Genomic DNA, 24,135 nt, shown 5'->3' with positions numbered 1-24,135 from the left:
CTTTGGTGGCAAAGGAACTTTGCAAATGTGATTAAGGTCAGGGATGATGACATGAGAAATTGTTTTTGATTGCTCAGGTGTGCCTAGGTTTATCCTTGAAAACAGAGAATCTTTCTCAGTTGTGAGTACTGTGAGATGCTAAGAAGGTTGAAAGATATGCAATGCTTATGGCATTTCTTGAAGATGGAGTAATACTGCCACAAGTCAAATAATGGCCGTGGCCTCGTGAGGACAGAGGAGACCAGAGGTCATGGGATACATTATATCCAGAGCATCTATAAAGGAAATATTCCATTGATAACTTGACTTTAGTCTAGTCAGACCAAAGTTAGGCTTCTGATCTACAGAACCATAAAAAACAACAAAGTTCCATTAGTTAAATTACAAAATTTATAGTGAATAATTAGAGCACCAATAGATGACTAGCAGACCCAGTAATAAGATGATGAAATTGGGCTTATATTATGGCTTAGCAGTTAAAGTCACTTTCTTGAAAAGCTTGCTATCCTGAGTTCAATTCCCAAGAACTCACATGAAGCCAGAAACACCAAGTGACACATGCATATAGAGTTCATTGGCAGTGGCTGGAAGCCCTGGCATGAACATAACTCACACTCACTCTGCCTCTCTTTCTCTCTCTTCTTCTTTCTCTCAAAAAAAAAATTAATGAAAATATTTTTAAAATAAAGCCAGGGAAGACATTATTTACTCCACAAGATGCTCTTAGGTACCTATCAGTGAATGGTAGATAAAATAAGTTTATGGCCATACAAGGTAAATAAATGAAATAAAAAATGAGCAACAATTTCAAACTACAAGTAAAAAGGAGAGCAAATATATCTCCATAAAGTTTTCGCTCATGTGAACAACATGTGGTACAATTCTCTCTTGATCAGAAGTAGCAGTAATCACCTGCAGATCCCTGCCAGCCATCACCAGTGCAAAAATCTCTATATGCTTCAATGTACTATGCTGTTAAATTGTGGTGTACAAAAGGTTAGATGTATTCAATGCATTTGATCGTACAATTATATGATCAGGCTCCATCATAATTTGAGGAGCACTTGTACTTGCAAAGAAAGGCATTAACTGGATATGACAAACACACACACACACACACACATACACACACACACAAACTAAACATAGTAAGACAGTGCAATGGCTGTTTTTGTTTGTATGAAATTTTGTTGTATATATATATATATATATATATATATATATATATATATATAAGTATTGCCTCAAGAGATGAAAAATTATATGGAACATTTGTTAGCGCCAAGTTATTATTGGAAAATACAGGAAATAAATAAGTTATATAGAGAAAAAAACATATTTTAATATTATAAAATTATCCCATACTAGAAAATGAAATTCTAATATAACTAATATATGAATTTCAGCCCATTTTTAGTATGTGTATGTGATGTGAATCCATTTATATTGGCATGATCATATTGTGTAGGCCCATGTGTGTTGGGATGTATGTACATGTGTGTGTACATGCATGTGGAGTATAGTGGTCAAAGCCAGATGTCTTCTTCTACTGCTCTACCTTATTGTTTTACACATAGATTTCCATGAAACCTGGAGCTCACAGTTTTATGAGACTATATATAGCTAGCAAATCCAAGTATTCCTTCCGTTTGCACTTCCCCACTGCTAGGATGATAGGCACACACCAAAGAACCTGGCTTTTAATATAGGTGCTGGAGATTCCCACTCAGTTATAAATTTCTGTTATTTAAAGCTACTCAGCCTCTGGTATCTTGTTATGGCAGCATGAATTGGACTAAGATAATGACACATGTCCACACTCTAGAATCAGCCCTTCATAGTTGGCTTTTCATGTCTCTTCTCTACAATGCCCTTTGTGAATTGCTAAGCATTGATTTCATTGATTTCTTGTTAGTAGTATATTTAGTGCTTTATTTTTTTCTGGAAAGACTACTTTGTGCCCCCCCCTCCTTTGTTTTCTGTCCTTCATTTCACACTACCTCTGTTGTATGCCACCCAGAACCTTCATTGACAAATGGAGTCAAGGACAAGGAACATGCTTCAAATTACATGTGAGAAAGATGTCATTTGACACTTGCTGCTGAAATTAGCCCACTTTCCAAATCTCTTCACTCAAATGATGTTTTGCTCTGCTTTATTATCTCTACTTTAAATTACTTTAACCTTCACCTCAAAGTGCTCATCTATCCAACATGTCTGTAAACATCTTGAAAACAATGTTATGATGAATTAAATTTTTTATTGTAACACATCATGAAATTCAATGGGTATGGCTATACTAATGCCCCAGTGTTGTTTGTCACAGGTAGGTTTCTAGGACAATAAGGCAGCTATGTCCAAAACAGCATTCCTAACCAGTAAAGCAATCTCATAATTGAACCACGCAGATACAGTCGAAGGCTAATCCTATTTTAATTATTTATCTTTTTGTTATATTCAGTGTACAATGGGCTCTAGGGAATTTACCTTCCATGTCTCTTGCATGCAAAGAAACACTGAGGATGCCTTTTTATTTCGTTTTTTCCTATTTTAATTTTAACATTAACAAACAATGTCCTCAGGATAATAATTGCTCATAATTGCAACACTCATGGCAATATCTTATTGAATAACTCTCTTTGAATATATTTTGAGCCATAACAGAAAAGCCTCATTATATTTTGTGGATTTTCTTATTTACAAAACACTTTTTCAGATGTGAACTTGTTCGGTTATTTCTATAAGAATCTTCAAAGGTAGAAAGAATCAAGAATTTTACACAAAATCACCAAATGCATGGTGAATAGTAAAAGGAGAATTCAGAGTACTTATAATAAGGAAACTCTTAATCATTTCTTAATTTCATTCTATTTACACTCAATCATCAAGTTCTTTTTATATTTCTTTTAAAATACCTTATTATCTTTTATTCCTTTCCAGTTCTTTCATCAACCCTGCATTTAACATATAATCAACTCATAGACAGACTGGTATACTTACTCATCTGCTTCTCTTTCGCTTATGCACCCAAGCTGTAACTGCATACCACAACCAAATTTACCTGCAAGGGACCACAGCTAACATATGAGTGCCTCAGCCCAATGCTCCTAGGACTCCAATAGCCTGAACTCCATACAGCTTCCCTTCCTTCCACCTTCTGAGAACTCTGGGATACACTGTTTCATCCCAAGAGTTAGATTTTTGTTGTTGTTGTTGTTTTGTTTTTTGGGTTTTTTGTTTGGTTTGGTTTGGTGTTTTGAGGTAAGATCTTACCTAGAATTCACTATGTAGTCTCAAGGTGGTCTCGGACTCACAATGGTCCTCTTACCTCTGCCTCCCAAGTTCTGGGATTAAAGGTGTGTGCCACACACCCAGTTAGAATTGATTTTTTTATTGGGGCTGGAGAGATGGCTTAGCAGTTAAGGTGCTTACCTGTGAAGCCTAAGGACCCATGTTCATCTCTCCAGATCCCATGTAAGCTAGATGCACAACAGTGAGGCACGCACCAAGAATCATATGCCCACTAGGTGGTGCAATCATCTGGATTTCTATTGTAGTGGCTGAGGCCCTGACAAGGCAATTCTCTCTCTCTCTCTCTCTCTCTCTCTCTCTCTCTCTCTCTCTCATTCTCTCTCTCATAAATAAAAATAAAATAATTATGTTGGCTTAGGGCTGGAGGAATGGATTAGCTGTTAAGGTTCTTGCTGTAAACCTAAGGACCTAGATTTGATTCCCAGTACCCAAATAAGCCAGATACACAAGGTGGCACATACATCTGGAGTTCATTTATAGTGATTGGAGGCCCTGGCATACCATTATTTTAATTTTATTAAACAATTCTGAAAACTCTATCATTTAGAAAATTTTATTACAAGAAGTAACAAGACAATGAAGTTAAAATGTATCTTTTCAAATTAAACTACATTAGTAGTCATCTGGGGACGTAGCTCGGTAGTAGAGTGCATAACTAGCATGCATGAGACCTTGGGTGTGATCACTAGCACTTCCAGAAAAATAAAAAATAAAAATAAAAATAAACATCTAAAGCACACTAGCCGTCAAGCTGGATGAGTGGACTCTACTTTGACAGTTACGTATTGTAATGCCAACAAACATGCTCAGAATGAGTGCATGAAAGGGGAACAGAAAATGAAGAAAAAGTAGTACCTGATATAGTGAAATATGAGTTTGGGTTGTAAAATCGACCAAACTAGGGAAGATATTAATCAACATAATAAACATAAAAAGTTATCAGTGGATAACAAGATGCTTTTCAGCATATTCAAATATTACTTTGCTACATCAATCTGCTCACCAATTTTTAGCACCATAGAATTGTAATGATATATTTCTTCTAGCCCCCATTAAACTTTTATAAGCTCAGTGATCCTCGATAATGTACATAGTCATTGGTTTACCAATTGCATATTTTTACATTCTATCAGTAAGCATATTTTACATTTACTAGCAATAACTCTAAATATTTCAGTAGCTCACAGTCCATTAGATACAATTAGTATAAAATGTCTGCAGATGACATGATAAAAAATTAAGTTATTATCTAATCAATCAAAGAATATTTCAAGGAGAGCAGAAGTGGATAATAATAGTTGCATGGTGGTGAGTGAAGAAGGCAGTTTACAAAAACAAACATGGTTGATTTTTTTCTGCAACTGCAGATGGGAGCACTAGAATACCAGGCCTGTCCTTAGATCATGATTCACACACGAGGTGCCCCTTTGTAGCAGTGAGGTAATAGTGATGTGTTCCACATGACCCCCGCCTCCTCGTCTATCCCTGGGATTCATTACAGTAACCTACGTAGAATAATATGCATACCATAATCTATATGCATGTGCCTGCACTATCCTCCTGGTTGATCTCTTTTATTTCATTCCTGTCTGCACTAGATAGCTATTTCAATCAAAATAAATACTTCACAGTGACCTCTGCACAAATCTTTTGCTACTCCAAGCTTACTCCCTTTGTTCTAGCCACAGTGACCTACTTCCTGACTTAGAACAGGTGGCATGCTGGCCACATGGGTAGGGTGTTATTTATTTCCCTACATACCCATGAAGGGTTTCTTACCTTTCAAGCCTGTATTCAATTTTCTACCTTTGTACCTCTAGTCATCTTTTGCATCCCCAATTTATCCTGCTTGCTATCCCATATACTCTCTATATCCTAAAATTGTAGCAATGTTTTATTTTATTTTCCTATTTATGCTATTCTCCATCTTTGCTAGAGTTTAGATTATACAAGGGAAAGTACTTTTATTTTGTCCACTGATGTACTCTAAGTCTTAAACAGTATCTGGAAGGAGACCCTCACTATATATTTGATAAGTATAATATGTAGAAATTGTCTGTGAACTTATTGACTCCATATTAAGATTTCATGATGCTAGTTACACAAATATCTGTCCTCAGAAAAATGTCCTATTTTTCTTCTACATGCAACATTTTTAGAGTCCTAGTTTTTCAAGTGTTCATTAAGTGGCTTTTAACTTTTTAAGTTAGCATATAAAGCAATGAATTTCAAGATGGCACTTTCATACACATATGCCATTATACCTGTTTTTATTAATCTCCTTCCCCCACAGTACCCCTTTTCCCCAGCACTCCTCTTACTGATGCCCTTTCTCTCCTGTAATGATACATACATCCAATTACCTTCTCTTCCTCCTACTCTAAGATTTCTTCCTTCCTTCCCAGAGACCCTTTTCTGTTTTCATGTCACACTCCCAATGTATGCATTTTAATTTAGTTTACACAGTATAGAGAGTTAATAAAATGGCTCAGTACATGAAGTGCTGGAAAGCCATGCAAGTGTGAAGACTGAAGTACAGACCTCCAGTACCCCCCCCCCCAAAAAAAAAAGTCAGGTGGGTGCCGTGGCCTGCCTGTAATCAGCATGGGGAATGCAGAGACAGGATATTCTCAGGAAAAGTTGGTTAGCTAGACTAGCTGAATCAATGAGCTCTACATTCAAGTAAGAGACCCTGCCTCAGTAGATTAGGATGAGAGCAATGGAACTACATCAGTCATCAACTACTGGCTTCCAAATGCACATCAACATACATGCACACACTTGTTGTCATACACAAACACACATGCATGACACCTGGTACACATGCACATATGGAGAAAAATGCAGTCTATCAATTTTGTGAACCTAAGATCTACCCATTCACAAGATATGCAAAATTAGAATTAGGGAAGATGCTTTATAGAAGGACCTAATTATCGTGTTTTTAAATCTAAATGCATTGTATTACTGAATGCAATGAAATATATGCTACAAAACATATTATATACCATATTCTAGATGTTGATACATTTCATCTTATTAGAGTTGGTAAGACTTTGTTGAGATGAAAAATTAGTGCCTTTCCCAGCCTGACGTGTATCTAGTAAGGCTTACCCACTAGTCCAGAGCAGGTTCTGTAAGGCAGACATAATTTCTTATCTAGTATACTTCTGGTGTTCACAGTCTTCAGTGCTCCTCCTAAAAGCTTGTATTGTTCCATGATGTATCCTAGCATTCCTTTTTCTCCAATGCTGGCTCTGTTCTTCCATACTCTCCTTTGTAGTAAAATTCTCTTTGTACTCAGTTGTCTCTTTTCTCTCCACAAACTTTCACTTTCTGTGACTCAGACACACGCTACAATGTGTGGTCTTACTTTTACCTTGTACTCTCAAACTACGTGGAACACAAACTCATTTCCATTAGGGTAATGTCTTTGAGGCGTTAACATAGTTACCTTTCTGGTAAACAAATATCTTCTCTATGTACTTGTTGTTGTTGGCTTGTTTGCTTGCTTTGGTTTACTGAGACAGGATCTTGGTATATAGAACAGACTAGAACTGATGCTACCACAATCCTCCCTCAGCCTCCTGGGCTCTGGGATTGTAGATGTGGACCACCCCACTCCTTTTTTTTTTTTTTAAATTTTTTTTCATTTATTTATTTGAGAACGACAGACACAGAGAGAAAGACAGATAGAGGGAGAGAGCGAATGGGCGCGCCAGGGCTTCCAGCCTCTGCAAACGAACTCCAGACGTGTGCGCCCCCTTGTGCATCTGGCTAACGTGGGACCTGGGGAACCGAACCTCGAACCGGGGTCCTTAGGCTTTACAGGCAAGCGCTCAATGGCTAAGCCATCTCTCCAGCCCCACCCCACTCCTTTAAGTCATGCTTATGGCGATACAATAATAGTTCAAAAGATGTCTTTAGCTCAATTCACCAGTGATACATTTTCTTAGAGTGGTCATGATGCTATAGAGATATAAATGATAAATATATATTTATCTATTTATGCATATATGTTACATATCTTTATATTTATATTATGTAGGGTTGCATTCTAGTATGTTTTTATCTCTTTATACTGCCAAGTTATTAGATGTGAAATTTTGTTTAACCTACTCAATCTTTTCTAGACCACATGAATGTTTTTATTATCTGTGACTTTACTAGAAACAATAATAGCAATTCAAACTTTTATATAGCCAAGATATTTACTAATATTATATTAAATAATGACAATATAATTCTCAAAATTTAGAGGACTCTTCTGGATCTTGTCAACATTTCTTTTTCTTGACATTTCTATAATCATTCTAAAATTTGGAATAGACCTCTGGAAGAAAGCCCAAACCCCACAAAAATGAACAAAATAAGTAATAATACATGTATTAGTCATGAGAAGAATCTGCCTTATGCGTATTCCAATGAATGAAACTCTTATACTACAATACAAACGACTTTCATATGCATGGAGTTAGGAAGAAAATCTACTCTTACATTGAATGATTCAAAGAATGTTTTTCTTTCTCTTGTTAGTAGAAGATACATAATCATATGCAGACAAATATGGTTCAACAAAATGAAAGCCAGATTGCAGTAGTATATGGGATTATAAATTGTATTATTTGAAATACTATACATAATGACTATAAGTAATTTAAGATAGACTTTTCTTCCTTTTTCTTTTAACTCCTTCATTGTTTGTACATAATACATATACATCCTCATATTGACATTTTTTGCCAGAATAAAAGTAACAAAAATAAGATAATAGCAGATGTGTTTTACATATAAGTGGTCATCTTATGACAAAAGGAAGTCGAGATCCCTATACAACAAAAAAGATTAGGAAGCAAAATACAAGTGCTATGTTCAGAATATCCCAAGAGGTGTGTGCAATGACAGTGCACCCATGATACAGCTTACTCAGTTTCCTTCATGATGCCTAGCTCCTATTCATCCTTCGGTGAAGAATGAATAGTAAGAAATAAGAAATCCAAATTGGCCGAGTGTGGTGGCGCACGCCTTTAATCCCAGCACTCGGGAGGCAGAGGTAGGAGGATTGCCGTGAGTTCGAGGCCACCCTGAGATGACAGAGTTAATTCCAGGTCAGCTTGGACCAGAGTGAGACCCTACTTCGAAAAACCAAAAAAAAAAAAAAAAAAAAGAAAGAAAGAAAGAAATCCAAATTGTAATTATTTTTCACAATAACAATGCTAACTAAACTCAGAATAGCAGCTTCATTGACTAAATGTTAAATGTTTCAAGAGAAAAAGGCAACCTTAACTTTTAGTAACCCTCTAAGTAGGGCTTACAAATAAAGGCCAAGTCTGCAAAGAAAAGAAAAATGTTTTACTCTATTTGCAAGGATACTGGGTCTCAACCTGCACTTAACGTGGAATTAACAAGAAAGGATGGCAAACAAATGCCACTGAGAATGCCCATGGACATAAGGCAGCTATTTGAACCATGTTCTTTCTAATATATCAAGCTATGAAAAACCACTGGAAATAAAGCTTATAACATCTCATGCAACAGAAGTGCTAAATTAATTTTGCATTTGTTAGAATTTTCATGTCCTTGCTCCTAACACACAATTTTAGAATACTTAATAAGTACAGCATGTCATTTAGAAAAACAAATAAAAACATATACCCAGTCTTTGTAATTTAATGTTTTTTTTTTGTTTTTTTTTTTTTTTGAAGTAGGGTCTTGTCCTAGCCCAGGCTGACCTGGAGTTAGTTCACTATGTTGTCTCGGGTGGCCTCAGACTCATGGTGATCCTGCTACCTCTGCCTCCCAAGTGCTGGAATTAGAGGCATGTGCCACCGTGCCCAGTGCAATTTAATTTTTAACATGAAAAATATTCAGATATAAAGTTTGCACTAAATCTGTTTTTTTACTAGCTATAATTTACATAATCAAGGTTTTCTTAAAGATAGGTCCTTAGGTAAATGATCTGTACAAACTTACAATAGTGTTTATTCCAAATATTTTCTTCCTATTATGACATATAACATAACTGTTTTCTGAATGAAAGATGTATGTTAAGGCTTATGGTGTAAACACTTTAGAAGGAAAACAACGTAGTGAAGAAATTACTATTCACTTAAAATATGTATCATCATCTCATAATAAGTTCCTGAACTATCAAATTTACATGTAAAATACATTTACATCTTAAGTTTCTAGAAAAGGCACAAGTTTATGAAAAAAAGCATCAAAATTTTAAACCCACCAATTTATTGACAAAGCCATTACTTTTTATTAGAAACAAATAATGCTTCTCAAGATGCTGGCAACAAAGGCACATTATGAAACACTTATCCATGAAGTGTATTTCTCCTTTCTGTTTTATTCCAGTAGGAGGAGGAATACTTCCTTGGCTATGGGAAGGAGATGCATTCAATGGACTATGTAAGCTGGTCTCCTTGTATACAAAGAGGTTGAGATAAGAGGATTGCTATGAGGTTGAGGCCATCCTGGGGTTACAGATTGAATTACAGGAAATCCTGGGCTAGAATAAGACCCTACATTGAAAAATAAATAAATAAAACTATTAATCAAAATACAGTATTTGATAGGAAGTATTTTGCAGATTTTTGTCTTGTCAATGTCAAATCAACTCAGCCAACATAGCAAGACCAATTTTAGTATTAAATTATGTTATTTACACAGCATTAGTCATTTTGACATTGTGTAGACACATTTGCATACTAAGATGCGTAATTGAAATAACTGCCTAGATTCTATTGTTTATTAGATTCTGTTGTCTGATTAGCCATATAAATTATTCCATTACCTTTGTAACACTAATATATAAATTTACTTGCAATTTTTTTTAAATGTTGTACCAGAGATGATATTAATATTCATTATAATTTTAATTTATCACTGCATATATATCTACCTAGTAATCATTATCCCTAAATGGTTTATTTTGAAAATTTCAGGTCTAAATTAACAATGGAGAAAATCATTTATGCTATTGAATGAGGCCAAAACCTTAATGAACTTTTGGCAGGGTTTTCATTCATACTTTTATTTGCTTGAACAATTATGACTTATTTTTATATTGTAGAATCTCAGTTACTGTTGCTATATGAAAATCTGAGCTATAAATAAGACAAGAATGTTTAATTTCTAAATGTCATGTTGTTTGCTATAAAATTCATTATGTGACATTCTGTTGCATACTCACCTTCTTAATGTCATTTGTATAGACTAATTTAATCAGATTCTTTAAAGAACCCAGAACATTAACTTGAATGTCATTAATGTTAGCTGTTACAGTAGAATGACAGGACCTAATGGGTTGCAATTTCATAAAATTATATATTCTCCAACATGCCAACATGTCCACACTTAAGTAATGTATTTTGATGCTTGCTTCAGAAAATACTCATATTTAGGAGACTAAAACAACATAATAGGACAAAAGTTGGAGATCAGACAAACATGAAAAATGTTTTGTTTTTTCTTACATAGATTTTATATCTCATGGAATTATGTACTGTCCTGGTTGAATGTCAGAGTCATGGCTGATATATGGGATAGATTAAACCCAGGAAAATGTGGTTTCATATGGCTCTGTGATAGTTTGAATGGTAAGTTTCCCCCATTATCTTTATTATAGCCATCTTCTCCAGGATGGTACTGTTGGAAGATATGGTGGTTTGATTGACAGGGCCTAGTGAAAGATCCTTAAGCCACTAGGGTCATGCGCTTGAAGGGGATTATGAGATGCTTTTCTCTTCTGTCACTTTGCATCTTGGGTGCTGAGGTATCAGTTTGCTTCACCATGCACTCCTTTGCTGCCTGCCTGCCATCCCCATCAAAGACCCAGTCTCAACCTGAAATCTGCAAAACCCTTAGCAAAATTCATTTCATCTTTAAATATTGGTTATCATGTTGCAATAATGTGATGCTGACTAAAACAACATGCTATCAAAATTTACTTTATTCCAAGATCAACCATTGCAAAATTATATTATTGCCAATTTTCAAATGGGCATTAATAAATAAGGAACTATAGCAGTAATCACTAGCATGTGCTACTTATATGAAAACACTTAACTTAGTTACCTCATTTTACTATCTCAGAGAAACAAAACAATTTGCATGACACAAATTAAGCAGCAAGAAACTCTGAAAGACTAGTACATTTGTACAACTTCGGAGGTTGAGATCTAAGAGAATGATCCAAACTCCGGCTGCATGCATGATACTAGAATAACCATGAATGAGGCCCAATATAAAATAGTAAAGCTTTTAAGAACATGAGTTTTTTTTTTTTTTTTTTTTTTTTTTTTTTTTGGCTTTTTGAGGTAGGGTCTCACTCTAGCCCAGGCTGACCTGGAATTCACTATGGAGTCTTAGGGTGGCCTCGAACTCCTCCTACATCTGCCTTCCGAGTGCTGGGATGAAAGGCATGTGCCACCATGCCCAGCCTAAGAACATGAGATTTTTATATGTGATTGTTGTTTCAACTCCATTACTCATCTGTCCCTTGTAAACTTGCAGATGGCAACTTTGTATTATAGTGCCATAACATTAGACATGCCTGCAGCTTTGCAATGAAGCCCACTCTGAGTGGATTCACTTGGCACTAATATATCTTCATCAAACTATATTTCTTTCTTTGTTACCCCTAGAAATTTAGAGGTGCCTCCAAAAAGAGGAACATATGTGATAATTTTGTAAAACCAAGCTGGTACCCAGGGATTCATTATAAATGACAGGTTTTGCACAGGATCTCCAAGAAGGGTTTCAAACTGGTGAAACCTCCATTCAATGTAATCAGCATGAGTAAACCTTAACCTTTTCTCCTGATCAAAAGCTCCCGAAGTATCTTTACTTACAGTATTCACTTAGAAAATGTACACATATAAATTATTTCTCAGCTCTTTTGTGGTATAAATGCTCCACAACTCAAAAATATTGTTCTGGAGCTGGGAAACAAGTTAGAACCATATCCAAAACATCAGCACACTCTCCAATATAAAGCTACCATCAGCCATGGGCTACAAGAGAGCCTACACCTATGAAACTCTATAAAAAAAGTAAGGGCTATCTCATTTGTCTTGGTGCTAACTTACTCTCCGTTGGAGAATCTGCTTCTCTTTTTCAGATAGATGCAGATCCTAAGGAGAGAGCCACCCATCATACCTCAAAAGGGCCCCGGCTGAAACTAAGGAAAATTGGTGAAAGAAGCAAGGGTGCTGTTTTACTGATGAACCAGATACCAGCACAAGGGGGAAGGAGACCAACACAAAGAAAAATCAACGCCTACCAAATCAGAGATCCAGAGCCCCAGAGGCCCCCAACACCTCATCACTGACGCAGATCAAAAATGAACCCAACATGGCTCAGGGAATTTTGCAGAAGAGGGGGTGGAAAGAATGTCAGAGCCACATGTTGGGTCATGATATACAGGCCATTTATCGTACCAATAACTGTGGGATAACTCCACAATGCACAACTCATATACCTCAATAAGGAGGGGCCAATGGGGAGGGGGTAGGTCACGGATGAGCTTAATAATGGTACCAAATTGCCTGTACCTCCAGAATAGAAAACTAATTAAAAAAAAAAAAAAACCAAATTAAAAAAATATATTGTTCTTAGCCAGGTGTGGTGGTACATGGCTTTAATTCCAGCACTCAGCAGGCAAAGTAGGAGGATCATCATGAGTTCAAGGCCACCTTGAGACTACATAGTGAATTCCAGGTCAGCCTTGGCTAGAGTGAGCCCCTACCTAAAAAAAAAACAAAACAAAACAAAAAAAACCCTATATATATGGAGGGGGGGAGGTATTGTTCTTAAACATCTGGGAACAATGCCTTTGAAATAGAGCTATCAGGAAAGATAGGTCTCTTATTCCCTAGTCTCTGTGGATGCATAGGAATTGTTAACTGACAATGAGCAAACACAGGCCCTATTCATGCTGCCTTCCCCTCCCACTAAAATAATATCCTCTACTGCATTTCTTTTTTTTTTTTTTTTCTTGTTTTTTCTAGGTAGGGTCTTGCTGTAGCCCAGGCAGACCTGGTATTTACTATGGAGTCTCAGGGTGGCCTCGAACTCATTGCAATCCTCCTACCTCTGCCTCCCAAGTGCTGAGATTAAAGGCATGTGCCACCACACCTGGCTCTCAACTGCAATTCTATGGGATACACCAGATCTTAAAAATATTCCCATCTTTCTCTTAGTTGAAGAAGAATTGAATTCAACACTTGTGGCTTTCTTGCAATAGACTTGAAAAAGTCTCTTTGTCCTTTACAGAAAATGATCAGTACATTTTTTTTCTCTTCTGTACTTGCTAACATTGACACCATGAAGTCTGTGACTTGATTATTTTTCTCTTTGATGTACAGAAGATATACCCCAGGAATAAATAAATTATGAAGAAGAAGATTCCACTCAGACAGGGGTTGAGGCAGTTCAGTCATGACCTTAGTTCTCCAGAAAGACCTACATCTCAGTGGATGATGACTGACATGCAGTAGAAAAGTCAAATGATAAGTCTTTTAAATCATGTGCTTCAGTCCTCCACAAAAACAGAAATAGTACGTCATAGATGTAGATATGTGGAGAGAAATAGAGATCATAGGAATAGTTATATGCATATATTTCTGTCACATATATGTCATATATATGGCATATGTACAGAAATAATAGAAATTGAATCTTATGATTATGGAATTCCACTAAGCCCCACTATCTGCCTTCTGAAAGGTAAAAAATCCCATCCAAATCTGAAACCTGAAATCAAGGGAGACGTAGATGTGAGTTCCAGCATTGCCTACAGATGAACAAACCACAAGATCTGAGGAGAGAAAATGAAGGCGTGGGCCCAAGCACAGACAGCAGGAGTTTGTCTTTCCTTCACTGTTTCTACTTGGGCCATTGTTGCAGTCCGGTTAGCATTGCTGGTAGAAATCACCCAACCAAGAGTAGCTTCTGGGAAAAAAAGGTTTATTTTGGCTTGCAGGCTCGAGGGGAAGCTTCACAATGGCAGGGGAAAACGATGGCATGAGCAGAAGGTGGACATCACCCCCTGGCCAACATAAGCTGGACCACAGCAACAGGAGGGTGTGCCAAACACTGGCATGGGGAAACTGGCTATAAAGCCCATAAGCCTGCCCCCAACAATACACTCCCTCCAGGAGGCATTAATTCCCAAATATCCATCAGCTGGGAACCTAGCATTCAGAACACCTACGTTTATGGGGGACACCTGAATCAAACCACCACAGCCATCAAAAAATTAGATGATTTGTGCTCACAGTGGTAAGTGTAAAACAGTACATTTTTTTAGTTCTCTTTCTTTCTCTCTTCACATATATATTCATATTTGTATTATTGTGATTTTCTTAACTCCCATTTCTCACCCTTATCCCCCTTCCACTCCTGTTGATCCCACTCTTCTTCCCAACTAGTCTTTCTATTATATTTCATCTCTTTCCGTAGTGGATTTTGCAGAAAACCACAGCTTCTGCGTGTCCATGATTGGAATAGTCATGCCATATGCAAAAGAAGGCTTTTCATAGAACTCTTCCCCATCATCTGGCTCTTATAATCTTCTACTTCCCCCTCTGCAATTTTCCTTTGGCCTTGGAGAGGATGAAATAGATGTCCTGTTTAAGGCTGAGCATTCTTCAATCACTTATTTGCAGCACACTGGCCAATTATGAGTCTCTACTTTAACCAACACCCACTACAAACAGAAACTCCTCCGTCCACGTCTGAGAGTAGGGTTAGTATATGAGCATAAATGTAAATACTTACACAGTAGTTTGAGTACATGTCCATTAAGCCAAGTCAGCAGCAGATTCCTCCCTAGGACCTGTAATTTACTCAGCCGTAGGCTTGTGACCAAATACCAAGCGTGTATTCCCTTCCATAGATAAAGCATCAAATTCAATCAGAAATCAATTAGGTACCCCCAAATAGTCATGCCAATATTTCACTAGTGTATCTTGTCTGGCAGGCAGGTGTTGTGGTACATAGAGTCCACAGCTTGTTAATACCAGTTATGACTTGTTCTCCCCAAGCAGGCTATACAATACCTTGCTGACATTATGAACATTTACCACCAAAGAGGAAGATTCTAGCTCAGTTCCAGCTTAATTTCTCTGTGTTCTGTAAACAAAATGTATAGTTTCTTCAGCAACAGGATCTTGTTCATGTTGTTCTTGTGAGAGCCAAGAGCAATGACAATAGCCTGTATTGTTTGGAAGCTTCTGGGGCCTTCCTGATCTACAACTGTTAGGGAGGTATCCCATATCTGGCATGGGATTTGGGTTTAAAAACCTACGACGTCTATGTGAAGGATTATCAAGTCATATAGCATACTCACACAATATCTTTTCATATTTGTTTTAGCTGTAGTTATCTTATAAAACAGTGAGTTTTTGTGGCATTTTATACATCTTTACTTTGGGGTGAGCCTCATTCATTCTCATTTCCCCCATTCTCCCAGCTCTATCCCCATTTGAAAATTTCTAACCCTAGGGTTGCCCCCATTTACTTTCATAAAATATGTGTATTACTACCCCTCATTAGGACCTCCACCCCACCTCTTATGACTCCTCTGTCTATAGATGCTCCAACTTAAACATAGAAATTGGAGCAGTTGGAACTAGAATCTTCATGTGAGAAATAATATAGCGTATTTATCATACTGATCCTGGGTTACTTTATTCAATATAATATTTCCCACTTACGTCCATTTTCCTGAAAACCTCACTTTTCTTTAGTTCTGAATAGAATTCCAGTGTGTATATCTGCCACATTTTCATTATCTATTCAACTGATGGACATTCAGGTTAGATCTATTACCTAGATATTCTAAATATAGCTAGCAATGAACATGGATGTGAAGATATCTCTGTCATAATGTATAGAGTTTGGGGGGTATGTAAGGGAAGTTGTATAGATGAGCCAAATGGTAATCTTATCTTTAGCTTTTGGAGAAACCATCACAATGATTTCTATAGAGCCTACAGCAATTTACATTCCCACCAACAGTGAATAACTTACTGAACCTACTTATTCATTCAAATACATACCTCTTCTGAAACGTCCTCTTAGAAATGTTTTTCTAGGGTTGTAGAGTTGGTTTAGTGGTTAAAATGCTTGCCTGAAAAGCCAAAGGACCAAGGATCAATTCCCCAGGACCCATGTAAACCAGATGCAAAAGGTGGCCCAAGCATATAGAGTTGCTTTACAGTGGCAGGATGCCCTGCCATGCCCATTCTTTCTCTGTTTCATTCGCTCCCTCTCTGTGCCTCTTCCTCTCTCTCAAACTCAAATAAATAAATAAATAAAAATAATATTAAAAAGAGAAATGTTTCCTAGATACATATGCACAACTTAAATCAGTCAACTTCACATACAAAATTAACCACCAATATCTTCACTATAAGTTTCACCCTCTGCCTCAGGAAGTAGTCATGCACTACATGGAAAGACACATCAGGAGATGGATGGCAAGGTGTGGTTCCACCAAAGAAGTTCAGATTGTTTAGAATGATCATTAGCATGTTGATGGTATGGAAAGTGTGCAGAATTAACTAAGTACTTTGAAGAGGAAGGAGAGCACATTTATGTCAGTTCATATATAGAGGATCACACGATAGTAAGTACAAGAGTTTAGATGATTCAAACTTTCAGCCAGAAAGGAATTAACATTGTCATGCAAAAATACTGTATCCATAATACAGAATATTGTATCCAAGAAGACAGATGACCAGCACTGATGTCCAAGAGGACACTGAGAATGGCAGTCTTGTAAACCTTCAATACACATTCTGCAAGAGTATGACAAAGTACTAAAAGAAATTTAAGTCTGTACATTTGCCTAAAGCAATGTTTTGAAGTGACTGACAACTGCTTAATCTAGAAGATACTGAGATACCATTCATTTAAAAAAAAATCATTATTTCTATGGCTGGGGATGTGGTTCAGCAGTTAAGGTACTTTCCTGAAAAGCCTAGGGACCCGAGTTTGATTCACAAGTACCCACGTAAAGCCAGATGTACAAAGTGGCACATGTGTCTAGAGTTTGCTTGCAGTAGCTAGAGGCCCTGGCATGTTCATTCTATCTCTAACTCTCTCTCTCTCTCTCTCTCTCTCTCTCTCTCTCTCTCTCTCTCTTGCTCTCTTTCTCTTTCTCTTTCTCTCTCATAAATAAATAAACAGGGAAATAAGAAAGCTCAACAAAACCATAGATCAATTAGAACCAATAGATATCTATAGAACATTCTACCCCAAAACCACAAGTTACACATTCTTCTCATCAGCCTATTGAACCTTCTCTAAAATAGATCATATACTGGGTCTTAAAGACTGTCTCCATATAATTAAGAATATCAACATATTTCCCTGCATGATATCAGATCACAATACTTTATAGCTAGAAATTAACAACAAAAGACATGCCAGGAATCCAACCAGCTCCTGGCAAATGAACAGCACACATTTAGTCAATAAATTTGTAGTGGATTAAATAAAAAATGAAATTGTAAAATTTCTACAAATGAATGACAATGATAACATGATATACCAAGACAGATGGGACACAATGAAGGTGATAATAAGGGGAAAATTCATAGTACTAAATGTCTTCATAACAAAGATAGAGAGATTCCAAATCAATAACCTAACCATCCACCAAAAGACACTAGAAAAGCAAGAAAAATCCAACTGAAAAAGCTTCAGAGGGAAAGGAATTATTAATATCAAAGCAGAAATTAATGAATTGGAAACTAAGAAAACAAGAAAATTGATGAAACAAAGAGATGGTTCTTTTAAAAAATAAATAAATACCACTTACCAACTCAGAGTAGGTTAAACTCCTGAACAAACTTATCACAGCCATTGAGATTGAAAAAGCAATCAAAAACATCCCCCAAATGAAGATTCTACTCTTTTGCTGGTACCAGTTTCACCAAGAAAGCAGAACTCTTGCTAATTTCCCCAATTACATTCAGCTTCAGCTGGGGCCCTTTTGAGGTGTGATGGGCTGGTTATTTCCTTAGGATCTGTGTCTATCTGAAAAAGAGAAGCAAATTCTCCAACAGAGAGTAAAGTTAGCACCAGATAAATGAAATAACCATTTTTTTGAGAGAGAATTTAATTGTATGGGCTCTTTTAGCCCACAATTGGTGGGAGTTTAATAACAGAGAGTGGGCTTACATTATTCTGACTTGTTTCCCAGCTCTAGCTATGGGTTCTGTTCCACTGAGCATATCAGTTAGCCAAATCAAGAACAATTTGTTTCCCACCATGGCTGTGCACCACTGAGAACACTCAACTCCTACCAAACCATATATCCAGAGAAACAAAGGCTCCCAAGACCTCATCACTGAAGCAGACCTAAAATGAACCCAACATGGGTCATGGAAATTTGTGGAAGAGGGGGCAGAAAGAATGTCGGAGCCATACTTTGGGTCATGGTACACACAGACATTGTCTCCTACCCATAATTAATGGCTAAACCCACAGTGCACAACCCATATTCCCAACGAGGAGGGTCTCTGCAGACCAGATGGCTTCTCAGCTGAATTCTATCAAACCTTCATGGAAGAAATGAAACCAACTTTTCTCAAACTGTGGCACACAATCAGAGAAGAGAAAAGCTCCCCAACTCCTTCTACAAAGCAAGTATCACCCTAATACCCAAACTAGGCAGACATGCCACAAGAAAAAGAGAACTATAGGACTATTTCCCTTATGAACTTAGACACTAATATACTGAACAAAATCCTCACAAACTAAATTCAACAACACATCAAAACTATTACCCACCTTGACCAAGTAGGCTTCATCCCAAGAACACAGGGGTTTTTCAACATACAGAAATGTGTCAATGTAATAAACAACAGAAATAAGCTTAAAAAAAATCATATGCTTATTTTGATAGATACAGCAAAGGCTTTTGACAAAATACAACATCACTTCATGATCAGACATTGGAGAGAATAGGCATAGATGGTTTATATCTCAAAATAATAAAGGCTATATACAAAGCTCCTAAAGCCTAAATAATACATAATAAGGAGAGAATGAAGGAATTTCCATTGAGATCAAGAACAAGAGATGGGTGTCCACTCTCACCTCTGCTCTTCAACATACTATTGGATATCTTAGCTCAAGCAATAAGACAGGAAAAAGAAATAAAAGGGATGCAAACTGGAAAGGAAGAAGACAAGTTAGCCCTATTCACATATAACATGATTCTGTACATAATTGACCCAAAGAACCACCATCTCAAAAGTCTTAAAAGTGATTAACTCCTTCAGCAAAGTAGCAGGATATAAATTCAATGAAAAAATATCTATTGCCTCTCTATATACAAAAGACAAAAATGCTGAGAAAGAAATAAGTGGCATTGTCCAATTTTCAATAGCAACAAAAAATAAAATAAAATATCTTGGAATAACATTAAACAAGGGTTTGAAATACCTATGCAATGAAAACATAAAACCACTCAAGAAAGACATTGAGGGGGACTTGAAAAAATGTAAAGACCTCCCATTCTCCTGGATATGCAGAATTAACATTGTGAAAATGGAAATCTTACCAAAAGCAACATACAGATTGAATGCAATACCAGTAAAAAAATCCCAAGAATTTTCTTTGCAGAGATAGAAAAAAAAAATCTCAAAATTCATATGATATGGCAGAAGGCCTCAGATATCTAAGCATAACCTAAGCAAAGAAACACATCTGGAGGCATCACCATATCTGATATAAAGCTATATTATAAAGCCACAGTAATAAAAACAACATGGTACTGGCATAAAAACAGGATTATAGATCAATGGTACAGAATCAAGGACCCAGACTTTGGGTGAAGTAACTAAAGCTGCTTATAATTTGACAAAGGTCCTAGTAATCTAGATCTAGAAGAAAATCTTCAACAAATGGTACTGTACAAACTGGACAACCATATGCAGGAAAATGAAACTAGATCTATACATCAAACCATGCAGAAAAATCAAGGCCAAATGGATCAAAAACCTCAATATAAGTCCAGAACATATGCTACTACTGGAAGAAAAATTTAGGAGGTAATTTCCATGATATAGGAGTGGGAAAAGTTTTCCTGAACAAAACCCTATTAGCTCAGGAACTTAAGCAACCACTGACCCATTGGGGTCTATGAAGCTGAAAAGTTTCTTCACAAGCAAACATACAATAAGCAGAGCCAATAAATTGCTTACAGAATGGGAGAACTTTTTGCTGGCTATAAAACTTACAGAGGTCTAATTTCTAGAATCTACAAAGAACTCAAAAGCCTAAGAAGTAAAAAGTCAAACAACCCACTCAAAAAATCTAATGTAAACAAATGCTGGGGAGGTTGTGGAGAAAGAGGAACCCTCATTCACTGTTGATGGGAATTTAAGATGTTACTACCACTATGGAAAGCAATATTGAGACTCCTAAGAAGGGTAACTATAGAGATACCAACAGACCTAGTTATTCCCTTAGTGTAATATTTACCATAAAACCTCCATGTCTCAGTCCAGAAAGATTTGCTTAACCATGTTTATAACTGTCCAATTAATAATAGCTAAGAGCTGGAAACAACTCAGGAGTCCATCCTTAGAAGAATAGATTACCATGATGTGGTATATCTATACAAAGGCATTCTACCCAGCAGTAAGTGAAAAATGACACAATGACAGCTGAAGAAAAATTGTTATATTTGGAACTGATCATTCATAGAGAACTCACCCAATCAAAGAAAGATAATCATTGCATAGTCTCATTCATCTCTCTTCTAAACTGAATCTTCCAGAGATGCTGACTTACCTAATAAGTATCTTGAAGACTGGACCATAGGGAGGGTGCAGCAGGAGGGGAGGATAAGGGTGAGAGGGGAAAACACAAAACAGGACCCAAATGGAAATGGTACCTAAAATCCTATATCCTGCAAGACAGACTAAAATGTTGAACCTTCATCGGGTCCTTAGAGGGAATACCTGAATTACAGGGCCCTGAGAGGGTATGATGAAGACTAACCTTAATCTTCTCCTGTTTCTCTCTATATATCTTCTCTCTCTTCTCTCTTTCTTTTTTATATTACCTATCTTTTTTTTCCTTCTTTTCCCTTGGCTGTGGCCTGTAACTCCCAGTACCAGCATATGGTTAATATCCACAATGAGCTGTTGATCAGATAAACCTACAATATTTCCCAAAAGAAGACAGATTTCTGTCAGAGTACTTGATGACCCACCAAAGGCTAATGGTAAGACCCTACTGCTGAAGACACCATATGATGTTGGTATGGAACATAGAGAGACCTGGCTGGAATCTGGAAGAGAATAATTCCCCAGACAGTTAGCTTGTCTAGTGCCAGAAGGTGCTAAATGAGCAACTGGTGGTAAATTACCTATATCTGTCCAAGAAACATGTGATCTAAGATACTAAGCAGCAAACAACCTGATGTGATACTCACCCAAGTACAATATTGGCACACAGCCATTGTGGGTATCCAAGGTATCAAACTGCTCTTGAATTGGCTAATGGATCCAGTCAGTAGAATGTAACCCATAGCTAGAACTGGGAAACAAGTCAGAACCATATCCAAAATATACATGTTTGCTCACTAATATCAATCTCCCACTAATTTTGTGCTACATGAGGGCCTACACCAATTAAATTTTCTCTGAAATAGTAATGGTTATCCCATTATCTGGTGCTGACTTAACTCTTTGTTGGAGAATTTGCTTCTCTTTCTCAGATGTATGCAGAGCCTGAGGAGAAAATCATTCCATCACACCTCACCAGGGCCCTGGGTGAAACCATAGAGTAATTGGTGAAATGAGCAAAATTGCTGCTTTCTTGGTAAATCTGATTACAGCACAAGGGTGAAGGAGATAGACACAGAAAACACTCAACTCCTACAGAACCAGATATCTAGAGACACAGATGCTCCCAATACCTCATCACTGAAGCAGACCTAAAACAAATCCAACATGGCTCAGAGAAATTCATGGAAGAGGGGGCAGAAATATTGTTAGAGTTGCAAGTTGGGACATTATGCATAGAGACATTGCCTCTTCCCCATAACTGATCACATCCCCCAAAGTGCACTACCCACATTCCCAAACAAGGAGCATCCCTTTGGAGGGGGGAGGACAGGGAGGAGGCTAATGATGTTACCAACGTTGGCTGTATACACACTATGTATATACCTAATAAAAAGTCATGTAATCATTCAGAGAAAAAGTTTATATGGGAGAGCTATATTCTTGGTTACATATTTTTAATAAATTCAGTTTTCTATGAAAATAAGTCATGTAACTTTAATGAAAATTAGGAAGACTAAAATATTTAAATAACAAAGATAGTTATGACTTGAAAACATAATTGGGTTATGTAGGGTGGTGCATGCTTGTAATTCCTACATTCAAGAGGCAGAACTATTTAGACTATGACTTTTAGATTAGTCTGTGCTATTTAAGGAGAGACTATCTCAAAAATCCCCTAAATAACCAACATTTAATTCTTTAAAATGTTTTCATCATAACTAAGCAATTATTTAGATATCTTTATGCTTAATACATTAATATCAATCATTTAAGTTTAATATCTCATGTCAGTGTATGTTAACTATTACTCATTGATGTAAAGAAAAGTGTGTGAATAGTCTTGGGACAAGGCTTTATATCTCTAGGGGTTGATAGAACTTTAAGAAGTTAGCCTCCTCCCTGTCCTCCCCCCCCCGAAGGGACCTTCCTCATTGGGAAATGTGAGTAGAGCATTGTGGGGGAAGATGTCAGTTATGGGACACCAATCTATAAACACTGCTAAGTTGTGCTATTTACTAGTAATCAGCAGGAAGTCACAAGATGAAGGAAAGTCTTCTTAATTAAACTATAGAAGCATTTTAAGAGCACCTCTGTTTTACTTCTAAATACTTGAATATTAACCTTTCTTTTTGCTTAGTTTTTACTTAGGCATCACAAACATTCATTTAGTGAATAAGAATAGTATTTTTATTAGGACACACCCTTAATCCCAGCACTAGATTGAGACCCTATATGAGGGGGAAAAAAAAGAAAAACAAAACACAACAATCATCTTCAGTTGAATTTCATGCCTAATTTTCTAGTTTCAATAAGTTCTTTGAAAAAAAAAAAAAGATCCTGATGCAATGGCTTTATTAGTCATTTAGTAATAAACATATAACTTCAACAAGTCATTCACCACAAAATTGTCACTAGTCATTTTTTCCCATTACTTATCACATCATGGAATAGTGACCCCTCTCCTCCAAAATTGTAATACACTTAGAAAAGTTTTATTTGAGATGAATTTCTGTAAAATATGAAGCATGTAAAATGACTGCAACCTTCTTCTCCATCAAGAACACACATTATCCAGATGTGCACATGGCTTGATGGGACTCCATCTATTCATAATGGCTTTCTCACATCCCATCACTGAAAATCACATCCCTCCAAAGATTTCTGTGTCTTTTCTGTTATGACTGCCATCCTCCATGTGCTTTTTACATATGTACAATGTATGAATTCATTATTCTACTAATATCATTGCCATGATAAAGATTTTTTTGTCTTCTATTGTAGTTTTAGCCCTATAGCAACTGCCAAAGCTTAGTGAATACATTATTTATTAAATGAAATAGTTAATTTATTACTTCATGATGATGGTGCAATTGCATAAATTATAAAGGATAGTTCTGAATCATGTTCAAAACTTCAATTCATAAGATCATTTTCCTCGACTTTCAAATACTAGAAAGATAATTTAAATCTCATGCCATGTATCTATTCAGATATATGT

This window comes from Jaculus jaculus, chromosome 7 (assembly GCF_020740685.1).
Source record: "Jaculus jaculus isolate mJacJac1 chromosome 7, mJacJac1.mat.Y.cur, whole genome shotgun sequence".
NCBI classification, from domain to species: Eukaryota; Metazoa; Chordata; class Mammalia; order Rodentia; family Dipodidae; genus Jaculus; species Jaculus jaculus.
This window is presented reverse-complemented; position numbering follows the sequence as displayed.